We start from the raw sequence: 23,645 nt of genomic DNA, 5'->3' as shown, positions 1-23,645 counted from the left end.
TAATACTTATAATCAAAAACCATTTTAAATAAACTTAACATGAACAAAGTTTTATTGATTGCAGTACTTGTAAACTTTCAAATACAACTGATTCTAAAATACATATTAAAACCAAAAGTGGCCCAAAATAGCTTGAGCTGTTTTTGTAATATGAATTATCTAAATGATATAAATGCAAAAGTGCAGTGCACTGCCATCTCTCGACTGGTCAACTAAATTAGGGTTGGGCTGTTCGCCGGTTTAAACTTCTTAATACATATTTGTATACTGTCGTTTCTGCAGGAAACTGAAGTTTTGAAAATTTGTGGATTGGGCCACTATTGCCCTCAACGCCAAAAATTATACACAAATTAATTGTTATAAACTTTGTAACGAAATATTTTGCCTACCACACAGTATATTACTATGGGAGGTTGCAAATTAAGGACAGAAATTATTGGGGCAGAGATATGGCAAGCAAAATAAAATCAAAACTTATGCGAACGGCACTCAGGGTTTATTTGGAGAGCTGAGTCGTGGATAAGTTGAATGGGGCAACTAAAAAAATGAAACAAAAGGGTACTTACATGAATCTTCTGGAACAAATGGACAAACAAAATACAAGAAGGACGTCTAGCTATTTAAAATAAGGATGCCGCTTCGAGGTGTCAAATTATAACGACATATGTGTCAAACTTTAGACTGGTCTTCTTAAAAAACAAGAAACTGGAACATGTGGATATCTTTCAAAACCTCGCTTAAAACTGTAACTGAACCATTAACTGCCACAATACACTACATATTTTCCATGAAAAGGGACGAAAAACAAGAAATATTACAAATTTGACGTAAAATTTGGATTAACGCTGAAGTCAACCGCTCTTGACAACGACCTTAGCGAGTGTGATCTAATTATCTTTTAAATTTATTCGCCCAACTTAGCATAAACAAAACATATAAACTGGAATATTTCTGTCTATTTGCAACGCGCAAAATATCTCAAAGCGGCTTCGATCAAAGAATACTGAGGAAATATAAACTGTGAAATATAAACAAACTATAAAATGGTTTATTATCGACCTCGGCGACGCAAATAAAACAATAAGTTTATTTAATATATTGGTAATGTTTTTGAGTCAAGAAAAGTATTTGTAAAAATAATACGACTAGGTCAAGAAAAATTAACACGTATTGATTTGATTTTTAAATAAAAATTAATTTTTTACTTTGAGCTCGGTCCCATAGTGTCTTGCCATCAAGGTTTTTAAGTGTTTTCATCTTTGCTGTTTCTAACATCCTTTTTGTCCTCTCTGTGTCAGGTCTTGTTTCTGCCGCATATGCCATTATTGGTCTGATGACTGTTTTGTAAATTCTGTCTTTCATTTCTTTCCCGATATTTTTATTTCTCCATATTGTTCCATTCAGGCAGCCTGTGGCTCTGTTTGCTCTATTCACTTTATCTGCCACTTCAGTTTCGAGCTTTCCGTAGCGAGATAAGGTGATGCCTAGATATTTAAACTCCATCACTTGTTCTATTATCTGACCTTCAAGCTCCAATTTACATCTTAGTAAATTTGCTATTGTAACCATGCATTTTGTCTTTTTTAGGGAAATTAACATGTTAAATTTTCTAGCGGTTATATTAAATTGGTGTAACATATGTTGTAAATCTTTTTCACTTTGAAAGAGTAGTACTGCGTCGTCTTAGGAAAATTTGACTAGAAAACTTAAATTAGTCGTTATTATCAGAAAACTTAAACTTCAGTTGCCAAGAAAGAGTGGATAACCCAAGAACCCAAGAACTTTTAAATCTTATGAACAAAAGAAGAAAATAAAAAGAAAAAAACTAAAACATATGAACATATTTAAATATTGACAAATTCAACAATGGGAGGAATATATAAAAGTATTTTCAGTTATTTCAAGAGAAAACACATAATAAGCATGAATCGAACAGCCATCAAGAACCAGATATCACAATAAAAGAAATCGTGTACGGTATTAAAAATTCAAAAAATCGGAGAGGAGCAGTAATTCAAAATTAATTGATAACTGAATTGATCTAAAATAAATTGAAATAATTTACTAAAATAATTGATATCTTTGTTTCATTTCTTTTTCCTCTCTTATTTGCCTTCAAAACCACCGTTTGAGATGTTTCATGTATCTACAGGTTATACTTAATAATAATTTTATGGTGTTGTTGTCTCGTTTTGTGAATAAAAAGCATTTAAAACACGTCGAAGTGCATTCTTGCGGTACACGTACTAAAAGTCAACATGCCAAGGTAACTTTCTCATCAAAACATACCGTATGCTCTCACTCTTTTCTATTTAATGCCAAATTAGGCACAGAACGCACCACGCCTTGTGGGATACGAACTCTCGGTCTCATACTACAGCGGCGAAAATTGCATCGAGTAATTGAAATAATTCGTGGAGAAGAAGAGTCATGTATAATGATAACCGAGCCAAATTGGCAGTAAATTATACCACTTTCAATATTGCTCTGAATCGCATGAGAAAAAGGAGAGTAATTGCAATGACACTGTGTTGTTAGTGCAACCAAGTGCATTACTCTTACTCTCGTACGTTCTACGTTTATGCTGCTGTTTTCAATTGATGGAATGCAACAGTACTCAAAACATAGGCGACTCGTCTACGATATTTTTGTTACAATGTATACAACATAATATGTGCTCATTATCTACTGTTTGTAATAAGGGGAGACCGGTTTCGGGTTTTACCATATATCATCAGGCCCATCCGTATGTTAGTATTGGAAATATTAAACAGTTAATTAATCTTATTTTTAGGGTTAGTAAAATATATAAGTGTCTTTCACCTTCCATATAGTAATGTTTGTTAGATTACATCTACGTTTGATGTCCTCATGTGTTTGTGATCAATAATCCCAGATATACGGTCCCTGCTCAATTTATTAGACTCACTTAGCAAATTCTAGTTTTCTGTATTTTATAATAAATTATAATTGTATAACTTCTTCTTCTTCTTTTTCAGCCTTTATTTGTCCATTGTTGGACATAGGCCTCCTCCAATTGCTTTCACGCTTTTTTATCTTTTGCAATTCTCATCCACTGCTTTCCTGCTACAGCTGTTATATCGTCTATCCATCTTTTTTTGGGTCTTCCCATGCTTCTTTTTGTTTCTCGAGGTCTCCAGAATGTCACTTTATGAGACCATCTGTTGGTGTCTTGTCTTGCTACATGTGCTACCCATTGCCATCCCAATGTCGCTAATGTGTTACGAATTTTGTCTCTGAGGCTTATATTTAACAGGGCCCTCTCCAAGGCCCGTTGAGTTAGTCTTAATTGTTCTGCCATTTTTCTTGTTATTGCCATAGTTTCCAATCCATAAGTTGCAACTAGTAGTATACAAGTGTCATAGGTTTTTCGTTTTAAGTGATTTGGGATTTTTCTGTCTTTTAAAATGAACCTCAACTTACCAAAAGCAGTCCATGACAATTGTGTCCTTCTTTTAATTTCTAGGCGTCTTTAATTGCATGTCCTAAGTATATATATATATATATATATATATATATATATATACATATATATATATATATATATATATATATATATATATTGTTCTACCTTTTCATATTGATGTTATCTATCGTGATGTTTTCTAGGCTATTGCTTAATATCTTTGTTTTGTCGAGATTCATTTTTAATCCTATTTGATTCGATTTGTGATTTAAATCTTGTAGCATTGATTTAAGTTTATGGATATCTGTGCTTATTAGTACTATGTCGTCTGCGAAACGCAAATGATTAAGATATACTCCATCTGTTTTTAATCCCTTTTCGGCCCAATTTAGTTTTTTAAAGACATTTTCTAATGCCAAATTCAATAACTTGGGTGAGATGGTGTCGCCTTGTCCCACACCTTTGCCAAGGTTTATTTTCATAGTTTCCAGATCATCATCTATTTTTACGTGAAAAGTAGCATCATCGTATATATTCTTAAGGAGGGCAGCATATCTTGAATCTACTCTGGCGTCGTCCAATGCTGTTAAGAAAGCCCATTGTGATAATCGACAAATGCCAGATGTAGTGGTATGTTGTACTCTATTGTTTTCTCGATAACTGTCCGGATTATTTGCAAGCGATCGATAGTGCTAAAACCCTTACGAAAGCCTGCTCGCTCCACTGGTTGCTATGCATCTAGCTTAGCTGTCAATCTATTTGTTATTCGGGTTAGTAGTTTGTAAAGGTGTGACAATAAGCTTATTGGTCGGTAGTTTTCTATCGATTTTTGGGTAGATTGACTTCCGCATTTTTCCATGCTTTTGGTATTTGTCCTTCCAATAGGCATTTATTCAGTAATGCTCTCATTGCCTCTTCTAATGCAGTGCCTCTCATTTTTAGCATCACTGAAGTAATTTTATCTTCTCCTGGTGTTTTCCCATTTTTCATTTGTTTTAGGACGGCTCTAATTTCTGATGTTATTATTTCAGGGAGATATTCTGAGCCCACATTTAAGATATGTTTTGTTGGTATACCGGGGTTCGCAAAAGTAGAAGTATACAGCTTCTCATAAAATTTTCGGATTTCTCTAACGATCTCTTATGCGAGCACAATGTTCCACGATCGTCTTTTATCTTTATGATTTTATTCCTGCCAGTGGATTTACATGTTTTTAGTACTTTCATGTTCTTATTTTTCTCTATCGTTTCAAGAATCTGGTTTGTTCTATAAGCTCCGAAGTCTTTTCGAATATTTTTCTTAACGCTTCTGTTGAGCGCTTTATAGTCCGACTTTATAGTTATATAATTATAACTATGTAAGCTATATTTTCGATATGATTCCATTATAAAATGATTCTTTTCATCAACTGAACCCTGTTGGTAATTATTTCCTTGGCTAACTCTTTTTTAGGCACTCCCAGACACTTTTTTTCATTGTGGTTCATGTCTGGTGAGTTGCCGGGCCATGGTAAGAGCAGAATTGCTAGAGGAAAATGTTTTAATACTTTTAACCATCTGGCAAGGTGCTCCATCCTGCATAAATATCTTATGACTATTACCAAACCATTCGTTCACTTGTGGAACCAATTTTGTCTGTAAAACCCTTTTAGATTGGTCTTGTCGCATTGTTTCTTCTACGACATACAATCTCCCACACATTTGCCACTTATCACTGACCATATCATTACTGAGGTGGGATGTTTAATTGCATTAATTACACATCCCTTTTCATATTTCCCCCTGGACGTCTTCGGACAAACTGGGCATTGTCATCCATAATTTGAAATGTGGCTTTATCGCTAAAGCAAACCTGTGAATGTAATTAACAATTATAAAGTGCGAAAATAAAATGATTTGTAATAATTTACCTTGCGTCAATCATCAACAGACTAGTCTTTATGGATCTTAACCCAAGCTAAGCGTTTTTGAGCATTTGTGGTGTTGGTTTAGGCTTCTTAACAGGCCTGCGACATTTGAAGCCTATGCCATACAAATTTCGGCGTACGGTGGCCACCGATACTGAGCATCCTGCTTCTTTTAACTTATTTCTTAAATCTCTATGGGTGACCCTTCTGTGTTACAGCTTAATTTTTTTTTAATTCATTGGGCCCTGAGGGTGACTGAAGGTTTTTTGCCACACCGGTCCTTTCGAACTGACGTCACAGGTAACTTTTATTTGAGTTTTTGACTCAATCTTCTCACTAACGACGGAGATACACCACATGTTCGTGCTATCTCTCTCTAAATAAGTGCTGTATTCTCTAATAGAGCAGTAATGGACGAGATTTTATCAACACAAAAATATTTAGATTTACCCATCTAGAAATTTCAATCCAATATTCATCATCTTGTTTTATAATTAATATTTAACCATAATCAAAAGTTACATTATTATGTAATGCTGTCAATACTTCCTAGTGCAAATTTTAAATAAACTGACCACAAATCTATGTTTTAAATAAAAAAAAAATCAAAATGTAAAACAATTAGTTACTGCACACTTTTAGCACATTCTACTGTCATTTGTAGCAGATTGTTTATTCTTCAGCTAATTTATTAAGATGCCATTTCCCACCCTTTTAGGACTTTTCTTATAATATGTCCTCTCTGTATATATAACGTAGTTGTGAAAACAGTGTACATTCTTGCCTGCTCTGGGTTTTATTAATTTGAAATTGTCATAAATGTGTGTCTGTATAGCTTAGCTAAAATGGAAATTAGATGTTGCAAGAAAAATAAAACATGTGATGCGTCTGTTTGTTAATAAATCGGATGGTGAACATGCCACCTCAGGGAGTTCCAGTCTGCCTGATGTTCTGTGGCAGCTTTTATCTCTTAGTAGATATGTTCCACTAATTTTATTGGTACTGTGACATAAGGACACAAAAAAATCTTAGAAATTCAAATTAAACTTATCTCCAAGCGATAAAAAATTCACGCATTGTCGTTTTATTAACTATTATGTAGGTCATTGTTATATAAACATATTCTGTATAGCCATTATTATCATTTATATTCAAAATTTTAACTTGTAATTTGTTAACCTGTATAACGTTTCTAAGGATAAAAACAATTTATTCACATACATTTTTATCTAAAGTTTTGTCCATTTACTTATGTCTATTTATTCGAGTCAAACGATGATTTGGTGGAACTGAAACCACATATATACCAAGCGAGTATAAAACAGGGTTTTTGGAGTCGAATTTTCTTCTTCCATTTCCGATGCAGCTTCCATTTTGATGGCAAGAATAGCAGGTTCCATATAACAGCTAACATCTAGTATAGAGATGAATACTTTACCCTAATTTTTCGTTTCCATTTTCAGTTTATGTTAACAATTTTTTTGCTTCTGATTAGAAGATTCTTTTCTTTATTGGCAGGATCGCCATGTGACGTAGAGCTCCAGTTACATAAGCCCAACTGCATTTTTATGACGACTTTTCTCCAAAAGAAGACCGAATGGTACTTTTTAATTGAACGACTCAACAGACGTACAATTGACCTAGGTACGGTCCCGACTTACCTGCGATTGCGAATTGCGTCAGCAATACTACTACTCGAATTAAATGAACTGTGAATTCGCTTTTAAATATGTGACATGCAAGCTCGGAAAAAGTAATTATCTATTTGATTATAATAACAATTATATTCTTTTATTTACCAAATATAATTCTAATATCACGTTTATCACGTAAATTGGGCAAAAAAGAGGAAGATTATGAACATTTAATTGGTAACTATGGCTACGGGAAAAGAAACGATAGAGGAGAAATGCTTCTCAATTTCATGAATGAACATAACATGTACTCAATGAACTCCTTTTTCAATAAAAAAAACAAGCAGAAAATGGACATGGATGAGCCCCGATAAAAAGACAAAGAATGAAATAGATTATATCTTAACGAAGAATAGAAACCTAGTTAAAGACGTATCAGTATTAAATCAGTTTGACCTAGGAAGCGATCATAGACTAATAAGAACAAAACTAGAAAGAAAAAGAATACATGAATTTAATAAAAAGATAACGCATGCATTAAATCAAGTTAGCATGCAGCAGATCCACTCCAATGATATTGATGATTTGAATAACCCTATTACCGAAACAGTGAATAAAAGCCTTCTGCAACTGAAAAAACCAAAAACAACATACAATGAATTAGACAAAGAAATATTAAAACAAATAAAAAGAAGGAAGATCTTAAATAAATCTAACAAAAGGGGAACCGACGAATAAAGAGAACTTGATAGGCAGATTAGAAAAGGAATCAGACAACAAAAAAGAAAAGAAAACGAAAAATTAATAACAACAACTATTGAAAAAAATAAGAGTATGAAATGCCTCAGACCGACACTAGGACGACGTCAGATGATATCATTAATGGGAAAAGACGAAAACGAAATCACAACTAGAGAAAACACTGACACGAATAGAAGAATTTTACACAGAACTTTACAGAACACATCAACAAGATGATGAGATGAGACCAGCACGGAAATTAATAAAAAATGTTGGATTAGAAATAATGCCAAAAGTAACAATTTCAGAGGTAACTACAGCATTGGAAACATGAAGAGAAATAAAGCTGCAGGAGAAGATAGTATTACCACAGATATGATATTAGAAGGAGGTAAGGAACTAATTGCAATTGTAACTAAGCTTGTGGACAGTTGTTTACATCAGGGCAAAGTCCCTAAGAGCTGGAACAACTCTAAAGTAATCTTATGAAGAAAGGTGATAGTCGAAAATTGGAAAACTGCAGACCCATCAGCCTACTGGCACACCTGTTTAAAATACTCACCAAAGTCATAACTACTCGACTAACAAGGAAATTAGACGAATACCAACCATATGAACAGGAAGTTTTTAGAAAAGACTATTCAACTTCCGATCACCTGTTAACCACAAAAATATTAATAGAAGATTGTAACGAATACAAGTTTCCAGTTTTCCTAGCATTTGTAGACTACGAAAAATCTTTCGATACCATAGAACACACGGCCGTAATAAACGCAATGCAAAATTGTAGAATAGACAGCAGATATATTAACTTAATAAAAGAAACTATGAACCAAGCTACAGCTACATACTACCTAAATGAAAATGAACACACGAACCCTGTACCATTAAACAGGGGAGTCAAACAGGGAGATACTTTACCACCCAAACTGTTCACCTTAGTTTTGGAGGACGTTTTTAAAAACCTAAATTGGAAATATAAGGGGATAAACGTCAATAGCCGCTACCTCAGTAATCTACGATTTGCAGATGACATAATCCTGATAGCTACTGACCTACAAGAAATGCAAACCATGCTTTTAGAACTACATACCGAATCTTCTAAAATAGGACTGAAAATGAATTTAAACAAAACAAAAGTCATGCACTCTGAAGACACCGTGACAATAATAAACGATAAAGTTATAGAAAAAGTTGAAGAATATATATACTTAGGACAAAAAATAATACTAAATAGGGAAATTCAAACTGAAGAAATAAAAAAAAGAAGAAAGTTAGCTTGGGCAGCATTCGGTAAACTGAACTATATACTCAGAAATAAACAAATTCAATTACATCTTAGATCTAAAGTTTTTGATGCATGCATTATTCCGATATTAACTTATGCGGCACAAACATGGACAATCACAAAAAAGAATATGAATATACTTAGAGTCACCCAACACGCGATGGAAAGAGCAATGCTAGGTATATCGCTTAAGGACAAGAAAACAAACATATGGATAAGACAGAAAACCAAAGTCACCGATGTGGTGCAAAAATCATTAAAGTTGAAATGCGAATACGCTGGGCAGCCTGCTAGGAGCGATCTAAACAAATGGCACAGATCAATTTTAACCTGGAGACCATACCAACACAAAAGACCCAGAGGCAGACCTCCTATGAGATGGACAGATGATCTGAAAAGGACTGCCGGGAAAAATTGGCTACAAGTAGCGTACAATAAAAAACAATGGAAAGGAAGACTTGAAGAGGCTTATGTTCAGATGTGGACGTGAATGGCTAGACGAAGAAAGAAGAAGAATCATGTTTTGCCCTAAATTCAAATTCAACACAGTTTAATTTGATTTTCTAATATTTTTGTGTGTCCTTATGTCACAGTACACTAAATCGGACACTAAAGTAATTTTTATATTATATATCCGACAATTTAATAGGAACAAAAATAAATGACCTACATCACTTCAACACACACAAATCAACGCCTGTTATTGCAAAGTATTAAGCAAAATTCCATAAACTCGTTTAAAAGTAAAGTCTGCAATAAAAGTGAAAATTTCATTACCGAAACAATTGATATTTAAATCTTTTTAAAGCCATAAAGCGTTTTTAATATTCATCCATTGTAATTAACCAGGCAGCTAAATAACATACGTCTCTCCTTTTGTATCTAATACCTGTAAGGTATTTCCTATTGTATTTCATAAATACTCGTATACATCCGGTGTCTGAAAGACTTTTCCACATAACGTACTCTCGACTTCCTCTCTTTCATATTTCTTACTCACTGCACAAACCACAAGTCATTGGCATCTTCATAGTCATTCTAAAAAAAGAACTTTGTAAATGTTGACAATTTTATTGACAAATACATCGTTTATTTATACTTTTTTATAGTATGAGATACAGATAATTGGTCAGTACAGTGTTTCGCGAGGTAAACAAAAAACTCCTTTTTGAACCAAATTCATTTAATCTAATGTAAAATTTGCTCTAATTATTACTTCTTCAAGAAAAACAAATTTTAATTATGTATAAATATCCTGAATTTAATTTTACTTTCAAATTCATTTATTCTGATGGTTGAATTCTACTTTTTAAAACAATAGCAACTTTATAACTCTAAGAATTTATGGATAAATACTTTATGTCCCAAGAATAACACATTTATATGGCTTTCAAAAACAAATATGGTATGCAATACAAACACAACTCTTCTTCTTCTTCTTCCTACTTTATAAATAGGCTTAATGCCTGGTTTACTTCGGTTTTTAGCCTCAATTGACGTTGTCTGACCATCTTTTCCTCGGTCGTCCCAATGATCTTCTTCCATTTGGCGATTTGTCTCTTGCTATTCGTACTATTCTATTTTCTGTCATTTTTTCGATGTGTTGAGTCCATTCTAGTTTTCTTCTTTTGGTCCACCCGTTTATTTTCTCTATTCCACATCTCGCTCGTATTTCCTTACTTCTTACTCTGTCTCCTAGAGTTTGGTTTTTTATTTTTCGTAAGACTTTCATTTCTGTTGTTTCCAGTAGTCTTTGTGTTTTCGCCGTATCTGCTCTTGTTTCCGCTGTGTACGTCACTATCGGTCTTATTAATTAAACAAAATTTGTTTAATTTACTAATGTTTGTATTTTGAGAACGATTTCCGAAGTGGAAATTGAAACGTCAATAAACGTATTTTAACCTTTAATTGTGGCTTATTCCCATTTAAATAGTAATTGTTCTTCCACTTTTCCGTAGCTTGACAGTTTTATTCCCAAGTATTCAGTTTCCATCACTTGCTCTATTATTTTGTTATTTATTATTAGTTTACATCGTCTCGGTTCCGCTGATATCACTATCGTTTTAGTTTTCTCTGTTGAGATCTCCATGTTGTATATGAGCGCCGTATCTTCGAATTCTTTAATTAATATTTTAGGTTCATTTTCGGCTGTGATTATGGCGTCGTCGGCGTAGCATATTATCCTTATTTCCTTTTCTCCCATTCTATATCCTCTTCTTTTTTTAACTTTCTTTATGATTTCATCCATTATCAGATTAAATATTAATGGGCTCAGCGAATCTGCTTGTCTAATGCCAGTTTCATATTTGATAGGTTGCGATAGTTTTCCTTTACATCTTACCATAGCTATGTTATCTTTATATATATTCTCAATGGTTTTTACTAAATCCAGTGATATTCCCTTTTCATATAATAAATGTATCGCGTCCCGAATTCTCACTCTATCAAACGCTTTCTTCAAATCTATCAGACACATATATGCTGGTTTGTTGTATTCCAACGACTTTTCTTTTATTTGTCATTACAAAAACTGCATCCGTGCATGATCTTCCTGTCCGAAATCCTTGCTGTTCCTCTTGCAGAGATATTCGTTCGTTTATTTTTGTCGCTATTATTCTTGTTGTCAATTTGAATGTTGTATTTAATAGATTTATTGCTCGATAATTATTGGGGTCTTTCTTATCTCCTTTTTTGAAGAACATCACCATGATCGCTCTCCTCCATTCATCTGGTATTCTGTTCGTGGTGTTTATTTTATTAATAAGAAGTTGCAGTTGTTGTACAAGGTGATCACCTCCATATTTTAAACACAACTCTTATGTCACAAATACCATGACTGACCTTTAATGTAGGCTCTGTGACGTTTTCCGACGGACACCTATTCTCCTTGACTATGTTATCACAAACTGTCTAAGTTCTCCAACAAATGGGTTAATCTGATTCTGCAAATCTGCTTTCTCCTTTCACAATGTTTCAAAACAGCACTCGTTCGGATTTTCTCCACAAATCAAATCTCCGACTCGTACAAAATAAGACCAGCTATCTCTAGGCCCAAGCATTTTTCTCCTCGACTTGGTGCCTCGTGCCAATTTTATATAATGCTTCTTTTCTTTACTCACACTGGAATCCCTTCGGACACACGGAGTTTGAAATTCTTGACTTGGTCTTTTTTCGTCTTCCACGATTCTGCAAACCCCGAATTAACCACACAAAAACACAACTGCTTTCAACTGGACTGCTTGTTCTGGATGGTAAAAACACAATGATCAAAACTTTCTCGTTTAATTTTACATTGACTCTCTATTTTCCTCCTATCGCTTTCCCACAGCTTATCACACACCATTCATCCTCACCATACCACTTTCCAAAAAATCCCTACTTTATTTTTGTAATAAATCAACGATATTGTATACAACTTGATTTTTCCCAAAGTTCTAGGAGACAATCAGATTAAAAGTTCTTTTATATTTACTAGCACAAAGCCTTATCTCGAAATAAAACTTTAAAAGTTTCTTCAACTAATTGCTTTTTTGAATATCTGAAACAACTTTTATTTCTAACAACAAGAAATAGACGGCAAAATTGTAGAACAAGTAATGAAATTCAATTACCTAGGAGTAGAGATCACTAGTGGTAGGGATATAAGAACAGAGACCACAAGGCAAGCATCAAAAGCGGCAAGAGTAAGTGGTTGCCTCCGAGAAGCCATATGGAGAAACATATCTGTGACCACGGAAAGCAAAATGAAAGTATACAAGACAACAGTAAGACCAATCCTAACATATGCAGCGGAGACAAGGACCGATACAAGAAAGACGAAACAACAAATCAACAATATCGAAATGAAAGTATTAAGATCAATAGCGGGCCTATCATTAAGAGACAGACAAACCAACAAAAGTATACGCAAACAATGCAAAATTCAAAATATTAACAGGTGGATAAAAACAAGAAAAAAAAACTGGAATGAACACGTAAACCGAATGGGACCAGATAGATTAGCGAACATCAGTAAAAACAACAAGCCGTATAGCAGAAGACCCGTTGGAAGGCCGCCAAAAAGGTGGAAAGATAATGTATAGTCAACAACGACTGAAACAGAATAAGAGGCAGACAAACAGGAGTAATTCTAGTCGCACGAAGAAGAAGAAGAAAAACTTAAATCACCATAAAAGTCCACTGTTCTTCGAACACTTCTTATGCTAAATTATTATATTTACAAATTTATCATATACAGAGCATTGAAAATTTATAGTCCCGTGGTCTTTTTCATAAAAAAATTATTTTATTTTCGAGTTAATATTGAACTACAACAATATATACACTTGGACAAAATATGCACATACTATAAAAATAGAAAAAAGTTTGCGAGAATAAAGGGTTTAAAACGAAGGCGATAAAAACGAAGAAATAGCTTTTCGACAATGATTTAAAGCTATACTACTTTTGTAAAAGAAAAACAAATTTTCTGTTTTCCTAAGACCATAACTTCCAAACTATCTAATAGTCCAGTTTTACATATTAGAATTTTCAAAGAGTTTGCAGTAGTCCGAAGCATCTTGACGAAGTGAGCATAGCCGGAGGGGATTTCGAAACAATGCACGTTTTAAAACCAACGTCTACAACCTGCAGAATGATGATAAATATGGCGGGTTATATGCTTTTCGTGATTTATACAATGTCTACAAAGTTCAAGGTACGCCGTGATATCCTTTCAAAGCAAAAGGATTGTTTTAGTACGGCAGGAAAAAGACATAGACAAACATTACTTCATTATTATTCAAGTATAAGAGTTACAGAAGATAGCAATATTTGCTAATCATTTGTAGCCAAAAATCTAGTGAATATTTAGAAGAATACAAGCAACGTCACATGATACATTTACAACAAGAAAAATAATACAAGGAAACTGAAAAATATGTTCTAATGAACGAATCCACAAAAAAACAAAATACATCCAGAAAATGAAAGTTACTAACTACAACGAGATGTTGAAGACCTTAAACAGGCTCTTCTGTTGTTTTTTTTTGTAAATAAAATAAAAGTTTTCTACTCTATTTTCTTAATCCTAAATTACTGTATCACCAACTAACATTTTGTGGTCTACTTGACAAATATTGTACAAAATAAAGAATGTACAAGCATATGGTAAATAACAACTAGAATATTGCAAGATATACCTATTTCAGAGTTAACTAGATTCCTAAAGACTATCTGACAATTCATTTTTCTTCCAATCCAAACGGCCTTTTAATCTCGCCCATCTTTAATTTTCAACTTATATTAAAGGATGAAATAACGGCCCTACATTCGTTAACAGAAAATAATTCAAGGCAACCACAAGACAATGCAGAAGTCAAAATGGTGACCTATTAACAAGGAAAGATGTATTTAATAGATGTGTGGAATCACACATCTATGGAACAGTGAACGAAATTTTATACTTGGGAGCGCTCATTAACACTGAAAATAATACTACCGCAGAGATAAACCGCAGAATTTGAACAGCCAACAAATGCTATTTTGGACTCAATCTCCTCCTTAAATCCACAATTATATCGAGAATTCCAAAATAAAACTCTTCTTCTTTGTCTCGTGCCACTCCTAGCGGAGATTGGAAATCATCATGGCCACTGCGACTTTGTTAGCAGCGCGCCTAAAAAGTTCAATCGAACTACACCCGAACCATTCACGTAGATTACGAAGCCACGATATTTTTCTTCTTCCCACACTTCTTTTGCCCTTAATTTGGCCCTGCATGATATTTCTTAAAAGTTCGTACTTTTCACCTCTCACAATGTGCCCCAAGTATTCCATCTTTCTAGTTTTTATCTCATTTAGAATTTCGCATCTTTTGTCTAAAGTTTGGAGTACTTGCGTGTTAGTGACGCGGTCCATCCATGATATTCTGAGAATGCGCCTATAGCACCACATCTCGAAAACTTCGATGTTTTTTGTGGTCAATTGTTTTAGTGTCCAAGCCTCTACTCCATACAACAGGGTAGAAAAGACATAACACCGCAGCATTCGTATTCGTAACTTTATATTGATATCACGATTGCAAAAGAGTTTGCGCATTCTATTAAAGACTGATCTAGCGATTTCTATTCTACATCTAATCTCTTTTGTTTGATCAGTATCGTCTGTGATCCAAGCACCTAGATATTTATAACAGGACACACGCTCAATCGTTGTATTGTCTATTACAAGATTAGCTCTGATGTTCTTTGATTTCGTGATTACCATAAATTTAGTTTTTTTCAAATTAATTTTCAAGCCGTAACTGTTACAGTATATATTGAGACTTTGAACGAGATGTTGTAGTTCTACTAGCGTTCCCGTTAGGAGAACCGTATCGTCAGCATACCTTATATTGTTGATCGTCTCACCATTTATTATCAGACCAAGATCTTCTTCCTCGAGTGCTTGTTCACAAATAGCTTCACTATACAGATTAAATAAAAGTGGCGACAAGATGCATCCCTGCCGGACTCCTCGACGGATTTGAATTTCTTCTGTTAGCCTACCCTCAACCTTCACATTTGCTGTTTGATTCCAATATAGGTTGCATATAATTCGAATATCTCGGCTGTCTATATTTTTCTTTATTAGAATTTGTCTTAGTGGTTCATGTTGTACTTTGTCAAAGGCCTTTTCGAAATCAATAAAGCAGGTGTAAATTTCTTGGTTCATGTCTAAGCATCTCTGTGAGAGAACGTTCATTGCAAACAGAGCCTCCCTTGTACCCAGCCCTTTTCTGAATCCCATCTGAGTAAATAAAAAAATAAAACTCTACGAAACAATAATACGGCCATTCCTAACATATGGTTCAGAGATCTGGACTCTAACAAAAAGTATTGAAAACACATTAGGATGTTTCGAAAGAATACTAAGGCAAATATGTGGAGCAGTGAATGACAATGGAGTGTGAAGAAGACAATAGGAACCAGATATCGTAAAAAATATTAAGATAGGACGTTTGAGGTGGATAGGGCAAGTAATGCGGATGAAACAAAATGACCCAGCTAAAAAAACGCTCCTTGATAGACCTATTGGTCAGAGAAGACGGAGAAGACCCAGGACAAGGTTCCTTGATAACTTCGATGAAGACATGAGAAATATGGGAATACGTGCAAGGCAGAGGAAGGCGATGGATAGGGACTAGTGAAGAGAAATTCTTGAGGAGGCTAGGACCCACACAAGGTTGTAAAGCCAGAATTATTAGGTATTTTTAGTAGAACTGATTTTCAGGTTATTATAGAACTCTATTTAAATTTCTGTTTTTAGCTGTTGGAGCCTCCACCTGAATAATGTTTTTTTTTTTTGAAAGAATAGGAGTTTATTTGTGTAATGATTATTCTTTCTGGTCATGAAGTCAAATTGGACATGTATTCGGCATTAGTTTTGTTCAAAATTGCTCCCATTTCGTATATGGAATTTCCTTTTATATTGCTAGCATAATATACTTGATGTTCGTTTTAAAGATACTGCCTTGAGTCCGTCCATCGTATCTCACTGACTCCCATTATGTCTATATTCATTAGTTCCATTCCTTTACGGCGTATAAACATTTCTCGCTTTTTTCATATTTTTAACATTTCACGTACATATAGGTTCAAAGTTAAACTGAGAAATGGTTTATTATTATGAGTACATTCCATATTATTTTCGCAGTACTATCATTCTTCTCCTTATAGTTCCTTCTCCTACCCGAGGTTGGCTATCATAACAGCTTTCCGTACCTTATTGGCGGCTGCTCTGAAAAGATCTACTGAACTGGAACTATACCACTCTCTTAGCTTTCTTAGCCAGAAAATTCTTCCTCTTCCTATGGATCTTTTACCCTTGATTTTACCTTGTAATTTGAGCCTTAATATATTATATTTTGCACCTCTGGTAATGTTGCCTAAATATTTCAACTTTCTTGTTTTGTGCTTTATGACCTCGCAATCCTTTTGTAGCCTTCTTAACACTTCTGCATTTGTAACTCTTTGGGTCCATGGTATTTTCAAAATCATTTTATATTCCAACTTCTTTATATTATCCACTTGTAGTGTCCAGCTTTCCATTCCATACAACAAAGTCGAGAACACGTACGCAGGTTCCCAGATATTTGTAGTTATTCATTCTTTCTACTTGTTTTCCCTCGATATCTAGCCTTCCTACTGTGTGTTGCGTAGAAATAATCATGCACTTGCTTTTCTTAACGTTCATTTGTAGTCCATTTTATATATATATATATATATATATATATATATATATATATATATATATATATATATATATATATATATATATTCAGGGATTCTACAGTATTCACTGCCTTCCCTCGCTCAACCGTTTCCATCTCTCTCTGTTGTCCCATTCTCCATCGTTTAGGCCTCTCTTACTCATGGCGTCGTCTACTTCGTTCCTCCAGTATTTCGTATTTCGTCATTAGTTCTCCTATCCATTCTTGTTACTCTGCAGCATCTTCGCAGGCATTCCATCTCTGTTGCTACTATCTTACTGCTGTTTTTCTTGTTTATGATCCAATTTTCAGCCCCATATGTCATAGTACTTCGCACTAATGTTTTATAAATCTGTGTTTTTGTCTTCATATTTAGGTGTCTATCCCACCATCCTGAGTTAAGTTGTCGGATTGCTGTTCTTGTTTGTCCTAATCTTTGTGTAATTTGTTCCTCTGTTGTGGCCTTTTTCGTGATTATAAACCCCAAGTGTTTGAATTTATTTTCCTTTGATTGTAACGTTGTCATCAATCTGTAGATCTTCTATCTTGTCTTCTTCTTCACTTGTAGATAGGTACTCTGTTTTCGCGAGGTTAATATCTAGGCCAGCTTTGGTATATTCTTCTTGTAGTTTCTTCATCATGTAGCTGAGGTTGTCTTGGTCTTGTGCAATCACTACTTGACACCATATTTTATACCGACTTAATGTAATCTATTTACTAAGCGTTACAGTGTTTCTAGTCTGCAAAAACAGAGGTGTCGTCTGCGAATCTTATGTTGTTCAAGATTTTTCCGTTTTTTGATATACCCTGTTGTTCCTCTGATATTGCTTCCTTAAAAATATATATCTCGACTATCCACATTCTTTTCTTTTAACAGTTTTACGAGTTTTTGATGTCGTACTCTATCAAAAGCCTTTTAATAGTGTATAAAGCAGACATAGACATCCTGGTTCATATCATATCTAGGACTGTCATACACTTTACTATTTATATCGTAGTAAGTGGCATGAATATGTTATGTTGCATGCCATCAACCGCCAATAATCCTCCAAACTACGCTTCTCTCTTACTTTATAGACACCAAGAAAGAAAGGCGTTACCTAGTAGCTTGTTAGTGCAGCATACATGGCTGTTTTTACTAATTAACCGTTTTTTTGACGAGATGTTCATTGTACCTCGATTACAATCTCGTAAAACGAACCAGCGTATATAAATTTATGTCGATCGTAATAAATATCTATATTGCGGCCAGTTTATGGCCGTTTCATGTATGCTCTTAATAGCTAAATAAAAGGGAATCATGCTTCAATAAAGAGTAAATGCTCTAATCCATCGCGGAACGAAATCTTTTTATTACTTTGTTAATATTAAAAGACCGGTAATAACTGATTAAATATCTTTCGGGCATTTATTAGCTATTTAAAATTTTATAGAGGATTGTGAAGATAACTGGCATTAGATTCTTGCTATTATTTTTTGCTTTATCTGGTTTGTGGTAGTCTAAGGTCTCTGTTGTACAGTCTGCACATTCATTTAATCATTTCTACAGTTTACAGTTTCTTTTTAACCATCGTTAAATGTTCAACATAGACTTTTTTGTACTGTATTTAAATCGAATTGTGATACAGTTCATTTTAATTTTATAATGTATCTTATTCGAAATTTGGCGTACTAGTCACACCGTTTGTCCAGTAAACTAATGACGCCATCTAGGAAAGAAATCTGAACTACCACCGTTTGGCATTTCAATCATATTTTGTTCTTGAAAAGATAGGTTTAATTAATAATACTGTATTAATTACATATTAATCTAATTAATAAGTAATTCTAATGATATTTTTAAGGTAGAATTTAATACAAAATAATTTAAAGTTTTATGTTAGTTTAGATTTAAAATTCTAGCGTCTCCAAAGAAAGAAACCTGAACAGATAAACTGACAAATAAAATAAATTAAAATTATCTGACATATAAAATATAAAATATTTATTTGCCAAATAAAGTACTGAATAATAAGTTATCTGAAAAATAAATTGTGTTTATTGTAGTTCGTTATTATGTTGTAGGTTATAGCATGGATAATGGTTATTAAAAGGTTAGACATGGATATTAAAAGATTTAATGAAATCGGAGAGTATGATCAGTGTGATGTTTAATGTTTATAAACTTAATGCGAGAATATAATATTTGATGCAGAATTGAAAATTTTAATTTTTGTAATGATAAAGACTTTTTTAAAAGGTTAAGATTAAGTAAACCGACAGTGATCTATATTCTGAGAAAATATTGTTAATAAATGATTATAAAAGTAGGTGTATACATATTACCATTTACTTAGTTTAGGGATTCAATATTTTCATAATCTTGATAATTAAAAAATATGGATTAATGTAAAAATGTATTAATTGGATAACAGTAAAAAATGGATTAATTAACGTTTTTCAAGAGATATTGGTGCTATTGATTCAATAATAGTAGTATCGGGTTCCATACTGAAAAATGTGCACATAGTACCTACCTAGGTTGTCAGATTCTTTTAATAATTATAAAATACATTTAATTATATATAAAAAAGCCTCAAAGTATGCAAAATATCCAGAGTGTAGTAGGAAATTTTCAAATCGTTCAATAAATCTTCTATATAATACACTCTGGGCCAAAATTAACAGGCCACCTTAAAAATGGGTAATTTTTGATTTCTTATATCTCCTAAACCTATTGTCTGATTCAAGTGATTTTTTTAATATGTTATAGCCTTATTCCTTGACAATATCGTTAATATCGTTAATATCGTTAATATCGTTATAATAATTTGGTTGCTAAACAGGTAAATTTTCATTGTATACCGGGTGTACGAATTAACCTGTGTTTTTTTCTTAAAGTTTGCATTACCCTGTGGAATATTCTAGCATTTATAAAATATTGAAATTAAAACCTAACTATAGCCTCATATTTTCTCAAGATTTTGTTTTTTGATTCATTCACTTATGTTGGATAATACAAAAGTAGGTAGTTTAACAACTAGCCACGTTTTTCATCAATACAGACGGTTTAACTCGCCAGCAAAATTAACCCCACCACCTTTATTATTGTTTTGTTTACATTACCTGTGACAGTTTGTTTCCTAAATTTGTGTCATCAAAGGATTTTTGACATATAGTCGTTGTACGACATTGTTGCAAATCTGTTTCCGTGTTAATAACAATTCTTGAACAATTTGTAAGAATTAAAATTAACAATTAAAATTTTAATTTTATATCATTGTGACCGAACATTGTTTAAGTTGAAATTTTAGTGCTTATTTATTGTTTGTTGTTTTTTAAAATGCCACTCGTTCCAACTGATGCTGCTAAGGCAGTGGCTTTAGTTGATGCTGGTTACAGTCAACGTCATATCGCTGGTATACTCGATGTACCCAGAACTACAGTACAAGATGCCATTAGACGATTTGGGGAGACAGGATCGTACAACTGCAGGCCAGGTCAAGGCCGAAAACGATGGACTTGAGTTCGAGATGACCGCTTCATTGTCACTAAAGTATTGAGAAATCGCTTTTGCACCGCTCCTGAAGCTCGTAGGTCTCTTCTTGAGGTGAGAAATGTTAGTGTGAGTAGACAAACGATTAGAAGAAGACTGTCAAAAATAAACTTGAGGGCTTTTCGTCCAGTTCGCACTCCACAACTACTCCCACAACACCGTAGGGCTAGACTTCATTTTGCGCGAGAATATGCTAACGACTATGGCGGAATGGAAGAATATACTGTTCTCAGATGAGAGCAGAATAGCCTTAAAAGGTCCAGATGGACGCCAACGTGTCTATAGACGTCAAAATGAAAGGTTTTCTGCATGCGCTATAACCGAAACAGTAGCTTACCGAGGAGGGTCAATAATGATTTGGGGAGGTATTCCTTACGAAGCGCGTACTGCTCTTGTTGTTTTCGGTAGAGGCAGTATGAATGCCCAAGTATACGTGCAAGAAGTTCTCCAATACCATGTCATACCTTTTGCACCATTCATTGGTGATAACTTCAGACTAATGCTTGACAATGCACGTTGCAATACAGCAAGATCTACCCGTGAGTACCTTAATGAGGTCGGGATTCAAGTTCTACCATGGCCAGCACACAGTCCCGATCTTAACCCAATTGAGTGTATCTGGGACAACCTCAAAAGACGGGTAAGAGCAAGAGTACCAGCCCCTGCATCCTTTGATGAGCTGAAGACAGCTACGGTAGAGGAGTGGCACAATATCCCCCAATCTGATATCCAGGATATCATGAATGGATTGCCAAACCGGCTCCAAGAAGTCGCAAGGGCTAGAGGCGGCAACACACATTATTAATACCCAATTTAGACTTTGATTTCCAAAATATTGTTAATATGAATTTTCTTCGAAGATTTTATTCATTGGATTTTTACTGTAGCAAATGACTTTTGTTCAAAAAGGTTATTTTTTCTTTTCCGCGTAGGTAAAAATTGATAAAAAATATGTCTAGTTGTTAAAGCACCTAACTTTTGTATTATCCAACATAAGCGGATCAATCAAAAAGCAAAATGTTAAGAAAATATAAGGCTATAGTTACGATTTAATTTCAGTATTCTACAAATGCCAGAATATTCCACACGGTGATGCAAACTTTAAGAAAAAAACACAGTTTCATTGGTACACCTGGTATACAATGAAAATTTACCTGCTTAGCAACAATATTATTATAAAATATTGTCAAGGAATAAGGCTATAACATATTAAAAAAATCACTGAAATCGAATAACACGTTTAGGAGATATAAGAAATAAAATATTACCCATTTTTAAGGTGGCCGGTTAATTTTGAACCAGAGTGTATATGGAATATTGATTTTAAATTCTGACAATTTCGTCATACTTCTTGGATATGTTTTTCTAGATACCTACCAGGTAGGAATAAATAATTCTGTATTCTTGATAAGAAGTTTAAATGGAGATAATAGAAATGGATCCGTACAAGGAGATTCTGATTATGAAGTAAAGCTATTTTTAAGAAGTCCACTAAACAATCAATTTATATAATGAATTTCATATTAAAACCAGATATGCAACATAACTTTTTATGTATGGAAGAGAAGGTTTAGGTACTATTTCATCCAGTGGAAGTGGCCATAAGGTTGAAAAGATTCAACCGTTCTAATATACAGCAACATTCTACGAGTATAACCTAGCAAGATATCAAAATTAAGACAATTTTGAAGATGAATTGTTAAATGAAGACATTACTGAACTTTTTAAAGTTGAAGATGTTTGAGCTAACCTCCTATAATATTTTAGTGTTATGGAAAAACATGAGAAGAATCAATAAACATGTATTATTTTTTTATTCGTTATTAAATTTTTCTTTTTAAATAAATGTCTATCCTTCAGATCTGTCAGATATGACAATATTTATCTAGAGGTGAAAAGACCAGCCCTTTCATGCAAGAAGTTTATTATTTTAAAAATTTAAAAACTGGCTGCAAATTTGAAGATCGGTAAAAAATATAGCACAAAACTCGAGCTTTAATAACAAATGAATTGCCTAACTAGAATTACGCTGGTTTTATACGTACAATATGATTTATAAGTCGATTTCATAAGACAGCTTTACGCAAAAAGTTTAGCGATTCTTTAAAAGTGGCTTATTTGTATTTGTATTTGAAAGTTGTACAACAGATTACAATATTATTCTATTGTCGTCCTAGCCTTAAATAGGAGGAAGACAAAAAAATTAAGCGGGGTGATTGTAGATGCAATTGATTGGATCTACATCGAGTATAGATTATTTATTATAATAACATCTCCCACAAATTATCTAAAAGCACATCCGCGCATTTCGCCGAAACATCGATTCGGTGAAAAAGATTTGAAAAATTTCAGCAGGTATTACCCATACTCGCACCTTCAAGCGAATCATTCTTCTATAAGTTGCCACTAAGTGGTTTCATCGAACGTTATATCGAAAAATATGCCCATAAATTCACGATCGCCAGCGTATTTACATCATATTCGCTTAGGTTTATAGACCATAACGGATTCGTAGCCTTCAGCTAGATTTGGCAGCGTTGAATCTTCATACTTAATAAGGGTTTAAATGAGTGATGATTTAAGAGCAGATTAAGCGTCGTTAGGATGTTTTTTGTCGATTTCGAAATTACAGTGTAGACCAAATGGGCTTGGTGATTTTAGATATGTGCTGAATAGCCTCAAGTTTTTGTAGTGGTAAAATTTCTGGAAGATTTATTACCCTACCAAATATGGCTTTTTATTTTATTTTCACTGTACCCGTATACGAATTTACTATTTTTGTTCTGAATAAGCCACAATTTTACTTTAAAATAAGTTTAAATAACAACTTTGCTGTTACTTATCCATCTATTAAAAAATTCGACATAATTACAGCTAATAATAT

General features: G+C 33.7%; 1 protein-coding gene across 3 annotated transcripts in view; it reads left to right on the top strand.

Moving 5' to 3' along the window:
- dpy (fibrillin-like protein dumpy) overlaps positions 1 to 23,645 on the top strand; it is a 532,146-nt gene that overhangs the window by 143,772 nt on the left and 364,729 nt on the right. The gene's annotated exons all lie outside the window — the stretch shown is intronic.

The sequence above is a fragment of the Diabrotica undecimpunctata genome, chromosome 5, assembly GCF_040954645.1.
Source record: "Diabrotica undecimpunctata isolate CICGRU chromosome 5, icDiaUnde3, whole genome shotgun sequence".
Classification (NCBI taxonomy): Eukaryota; Metazoa; Arthropoda; class Insecta; order Coleoptera; family Chrysomelidae; genus Diabrotica; species Diabrotica undecimpunctata.
The sequence above is the reverse complement of the archived record's forward strand: the minus strand, read 5'-3'. Positions and strand labels throughout refer to the sequence as shown.